The sequence below is a fragment of the Triticum aestivum genome, chromosome 1A (assembly GCF_018294505.1).
Source record: "Triticum aestivum cultivar Chinese Spring chromosome 1A, IWGSC CS RefSeq v2.1, whole genome shotgun sequence".
Classification (NCBI taxonomy): domain Eukaryota; kingdom Viridiplantae; phylum Streptophyta; class Magnoliopsida; order Poales; family Poaceae; genus Triticum; species Triticum aestivum.
Window position 1 is genome coordinate 33,369,645 of NC_057794.1, and position 6,149 is coordinate 33,375,793.

The 6,149-nt window shown below is 49.7% G+C and overlaps 1 long non-coding RNA gene across 1 annotated transcript; it reads right to left on the bottom strand.

Moving 5' to 3' along the window:
• Nucleotides 1–378: 378 nt before the first annotated feature.
• LOC123082677 (uncharacterized) lies at nucleotides 379–1,157 on the bottom strand. Its single transcript, XR_006439100.1, has 2 exons — nucleotides 1,032–1,157; nucleotides 379–947 (listed from the first exon to the last, which is right to left on the bottom strand). It is a non-coding gene; the product is annotated as an uncharacterized lncRNA (long non-coding RNA).
• Nucleotides 1,158–6,149: the final 4,992 nt, after the last annotated feature.

Below are 6,149 nucleotides of genomic sequence, written 5' to 3' on the forward strand. Positions count from 1 at the left end.
GTAGCGGCAACAAAGTCCTTGATGGGAAATTGACGGTGTGAGGACCGTAGATACTCTCTCCCGGGCAGCTGTGAAGCTAAAGAGTTGGAGCCCATGTCGGAGTCGCCAACTGTGATCATGTCGCCCGCGCGAGGACTCGGTCTAGCGTGGCCCGCGTCACAGCCACGCCATAAGCAGCAGCAGCGAGCAGGTGAAGAGCTGAACTGAATCACTCGAGGACCTCTACCCGCCAACTATGGTTGATGCTAGGCTTGCTAGCGGTAGTACTACTCCCTTGCGCGCATTCATCACCAGCAATGGCGTGCATGTGAATGATGTGATGCGTGCTGCTGCCGACCGGTCCCAAGGCTTTGATGAAGCCATGAAAATGTGACTTGATGAAGACAATGCATAATATAGTTTGGATATTGCAAGACCACAATGGCATCACCGTGCAACGCGAGGAGCACCGTACGCGTACAAGAGCTTTTCAGCCACGTACAATATACGTACGTGCAAGGTCACCAAAACATTTGACCTCAGGAAAGCATGTGGTTTGAACGAACCCATGCACTTCCGAACAGTCTGTTGAATTAGGCCGGCCGGTAAATAAAGTCAAGCCTGCGTTTACTTAATCTCCCCTGGATCCGCGGCGCGGAGGGTGGGCGGAGTCAGCCGCCCGGACAGCAACCGCTGCAAGCCCGCACGCATGCACGCACGCACTCGTGGACTTGTTCTTCGCCTCCATGTTTCCTCCAAGGCCAAGAAAATGAATGATGAGTGTCGATCGACGTCGCACTCGCAAACCATACCGCAGCCGCTCTCCTCTCCTCTCATGAAGCAGCCAGATTTGATGCTGTGCACGCACCCTGCACGCGTACGTACCGCCGGCCCATCTCCCAGACATAATGACCACCTTGTGCATGAACTGTTGCCTCGAGCCATCCATCCACCTGTCCAGAAAGCGACTGAGGGAGAAGGCCGGAACAGTCAGACAACAGTGTGTACCGGCACGAATGAAGGCGACACAGACGAATCAATGAGGACTATACCGGCGTAGCTTGCTTGTAGTACGGAGATTAGTGGTGGTTGGCGGCCGGCACATGCGAAGAAGAAGAGACTTAAACCGAAAGGCGTGCGTGTGCAGGCACCTCATTCATTCGGCATGCACGACAGGGTAGTGTAGCCTACTACAGTTCTTGTTGGACACTCTACGGAGTAGTGGTAGAACATGCTTCATGGTATCCTCGAAAAAAAAAGGAACATGCTTCATGGGCACGCATAGTACTCCTGCTTGGGTTCAACTCTCTCTCTCTCTCTCTCGCCAAAAGGGTCAATTAACTGCCCATCCAATCTCAACATGGCACTAGTGAGTGAGTGACCGCAAACAAGGCTAATGTTGATTCAGTACAGTTAGGCAGCTACCTAGCTTTATCATCATTACACATAAACAAGAAGGTTGGTTCGGTTCCCTCAAAAGTCTTCAATTTGACGTGATGGGTCAATTTAGGGGGTGTTTGTTTACAGGGACTTGTTGATGTAGGGACTTCAAAAAGTTTCTTTTAGTCCCGTTTAAACCAAACAGATGAGTCTTTTTGAGACTTTTAGTTGTAACATGGTCTTTTAGTCCATATTTAGTCACAAAAACCAAACAGATATAAAATTTTTAGGGACTAACGATTTTTTAGTTGGGACTAAAAAAAACATAAGATTTATGAACCAAACAGAGCCTTAATAGTCAGAGATCTGCTTACACGGACCCGGATCATAGATACATGGTACAGAGATTAGACGCACATCAGCCTGGTTACAACCGTATGTGGTTCGAACTAGAGCCCCAGCTGTACAGTTGTTTGCCTTCTTAAAAGTCTTCAATTTGACGTGATGGGTCAATTTAATTTAATTGCCAGAGATCTGTTTATACGGACCCGGGTCATAGATTACATTGCAGTACAGAGATTAGACACGCATCAGCCCCAGCTGTACAGTTGTTTGCCTTCTTAAATCTTAATTATCTCTACATTCTGGCAGACTACGCACTCTGACAGCTCTAGCTCATCTGTACAGTACACAACAACATTCTTCTTCTTATCCTCCTCCTCCCATGTCGATTCTGTTCATCTCTATGCTGCGCCAGCTTGGAGTTGGAAGAACCGAGCAGTATACACGTGTTGCAAATAATCATAAAATGAAGATAACAGAACAGTGCGAATGCTGTGCATGCTTAATTGTTAATTCAGCCGTTGCAGCAGGGTTCTTCTCCGGAAAATGCCAACAGAGGCTGAGCCCCAAGGAGCTCGTTTTCATATTTCAATTTTTTTCAGAGCACGAAAAATTTCAAATTTTTTTGTGAACACGCATACATATGTATATTACTTATGTGCAAAATTTCACAGCATTATACTTTCGCATGCGCGTATAGAAAAAAGACAAATACACATTTTTAAACGGGCCTTTTATTGAAAAAGGGTTTCCGCGCTTTGTATACAAAGCAACCAATCGAGACAACCAACTATAGGTGCTGGGACGAAAGCAGCACAGTCACGCCCAAAAGAAAAGAAAGACAAAATACAAGAGAAACAAATGTCGACAACGGCGGATCGACAAAAAATAAAGAAGCCTCGTGACCGCTGCATCCACCGGAGATCGCCCACCATGTTCCGAGCCTCCAAAGCGCCGGTACCAATCAAGACCTCCAAGAAGGGACGCGACGATGACGACGCTGCTGCCAAGGGTTTTCCCCGGTATGCGGTGACGAGAGAGGATGGGTAGCCCCGACGTCCTCCAGAAAGGTCCGGCAGCACCCTCATGCGCCACCACGTCGGTGTCGGCCAAGCCAACATGGATTTCTCCCGATCCCAACCTTCACCTCAGGCACTCCGGAGCTCGCCATCAAACCGACCACCACTCTGCGCCAACCCAGTCACGAAGCTTCCCACGTTGTCTCAACACGGCACCGCGAAGTATGGCCTGCACAATGAAGAAGAGGAGCCGAGACTAGGGCAGCAGCACCGTCGGCACGTGGGAGGGCCCTACCTCCACCGTCAACGACGGTGGCTGACTGAACGCAATAGCAGGAACATACCAGGCCCGTGGCCGCACAGGCCCGACTGGGATCTCCGAGGCCCGTAAAGTTCCCGCCTTCGCGCTGCAGCCGGCACGCCGTCAGCGTCGCCGCCCCTGTCCAAGCCGCTCCCCTGCTTCCCCGCACAGAGAGCGTCAAGGCCGAGCCTTAGCCGGCCCGCTAGGACCCAGATGGGGCCCCATGGGCCCAGATCCGCGTCGGGGTCGCGACACCGGCCACCCAGCACCGCCGGACTGCACCGCCGCCAAGTGGAAGCACCACCACGACCACGCGCACCGCCCGCCACCACCACCAGGTCACGGGACCGCCATCAGCCGAGCCGCACCACCGCCGCACGTCCGCGATGGAGAGGAACCCTCGCAGCCGCCGGGAGCCCGAAGTCGGTCCCCGGCCGCCGCCCACACCGCCCGTGGCCCGCATCGCCTGGCCAGATCCGCCGCCTCCGCCGCCGAATTGCACCCACACACGCCCCACTAGGCAGCCGCTGCGCCACCACGAAGCACCAGTGGGGCCGACACGCCGCCACCACTAGGAGCTCCTGAATCCGCGCCGCCTAGCCCCGCTACAGCCCGACGCCTCCTGCAGCCCGCCGTCCCGCGCCTGCCAGGAGCTCCGTGAGGAGGAGAGGATGCGACCTTGCCGCCACCCACGTCGACCGGGCTTCGCCCGGCAGCACCCCTATGTTAGAGTTGTGTCGAATATTGTGTACAAGGTAGGTTACAGTTGGACTAGGAGTTGTATTGTGTTTACATAGGATGTGGAGTTGTGTCCTAATAGGACACTTGTATCCTAGGCCTCTCATATATAGCGGGGGTAGACACACGATGTAACCTATGCCAACATAATAGCACCGGAACGCAGGGAAAGCCGGCGGCATGTGCCGGTGTCCAGGGCGACCGGGTGCGGTATTGTGGCGGTGTCATGGGGAGGAGCGCCCATAGTCAGGTCCCGGGGATGTAGCCATATCGGTGAACCTCGTTAACAAATCTCGGTGTCGTGCTCGTGTGATTGCTTGGTCCTCGGATGATCAACGGTATGCCTCAGATTTATTGTAACACCCTAGGCGGCGGCGAGGGTGGAGGAGGCCGGAAGAGGGGAAGCTGGGGGCGGAGCTAGGGTTCCCCCGGCCCGCTCGCAGGAGAGGCGGCAGGGGTAGGGAAAGGGGGTCACGGGGAGGGGCTTGAGTTTATTTATATATCTAAACGGGCCTTTGATTATTGTTGTTGGGCCGGATTTTTTTTTGTACAACCTACAACGCTATTAAACGGAATTTAATATGTTCTCGCAGAGTACATATATGTTTCCATGGATTATTTTTTTAGATATTTGAAACTCCTAAATATGCTTTTTGATATTTTTAAAATACCATGTTCACTCGGTTCTCCTGCATCCTCCCATCTTGAGATTATTAAAGATGCCATCCGGACATGCTGTTTGCTTTTCCCGCTCTTCTTCAATGCAACCATAACTCTCCCTAATCAATCCGCCAGCTCGACCCATTTATGGGCCCCGGATCACACTGCTCAAAATTCTTCCCAATGCCTGAGCAGTAGCGATCGACATGCACAAGAGGACATCAAAGTGAGGACACACACACCGCTGACATGTTATCATCAACCCAGGTTAATTTTCTCACTCTTTACCTAGCAAGATTCTTCTTTAGTAGTAGTACCAAGAAAATTAAACAAACGCTATATCGTTTGTTTGGTTCAGGGAGCATATCAGAGGTTGCCCAAACGCTCCAGCAAGCATGGCGCGGCCAATGGCGAATCGCCCCCATGGAGAAGCGTGAGCAGCTGAGATATCTCTGATGGAGAGAAAGGTAGATGGGTAGGTAGGCAGATAGATGTATCTCTGGTCACGATCTCTCCATCTGGCCTTGGCATCTTGTCACCTGTCCTCACATTTTCCCTGTGAATTCAGACCAAAACGGCAGCCAATTCCGTCTGAATCATATGCTACGTAGATGTGTATGGGTTGCCTGCCTCGTGTTTGACTTTGACGGGTAATTGTAAGATGCCAAGTGAGACACTGGTCTCCTTGTGTTGCTGTCAGGACAGGTATTTGACCACATTAAGACCTTTTTTACAGTAAATATTTATTTTTATCAATATAATATCCGTAGAACTATTGTTCTACGGTCTCTTCCTCAAAAAAAAAAAGACGGAGTACAAGATACAAGATAGCAGCTACGGTTGCAGAGTTTTCTTACAGTCTCGTTGTCTGACGAAAAACTCTTTCACTGTCAAAAGAGCAGTTTTAATATGGTTCCTCTTACCCCCTCTTTTCATATGAGAGGTACTCCCTCCAGTCCTTTTTACTCTGCATATTAGAATTCTCTAAAGTCAAACTTCACAAAGTTTGACCGTATTTATATGAAAAAGTATCAACATGTGCCATGCTAAAGTTATACAATATGAAACTTTAAGTCATGACACATCTATTCGTATTGATTTCAGATTGTGAATGTCGGTACTTTTTTCTATAAAGTTGATCAAACTTTACGAGGCTTGACTTCAGTCAAATCTTATATGCGAACTAAAAAGGACCGGAGGGAGTAAGAGTATAAAATAGATCTTAGCTGTTGATCTCATCAATGAATGGCTTGATTGACTCTTACCTTGTTACCTCACATGTAAAAAAAGGAGGTAAGAGGGACCATGTTAAAATTTGCCCTGTCAAAAATAAAAGTGCAGTGATTTTTTGGATTTGCTGAGGCTTGCGAATCTAGATGGTTCAGGAAGATTTGTTTATGATCTGTGGCAGTACGATTCAGGAAGTTCGGTTGCCTAATTTCGTCAGATGCTTCCAAGGTTCTTGCCTCATTCAGAACAGAGCAGAGGAGGTTGTCTGGAAATTTCAGGAGTGTGGTTAAGACAATGTAGCAGCTGGGTACGTACAAAATTAGGTGCTGCTCAAACCGGAAGTGAGGCTTATTAGATTATGATTTATTACAAGGAGTTGAGTTCAAGTGTCTTTGATTGGCAGGCATGCAATTTTATACTCACAAAGTAAGATCTTGGGACACAGGTCTCGGTCTTGCTCTGACCATCCAGATGCAGCAAGCAAAAGAACAATGCTCCAA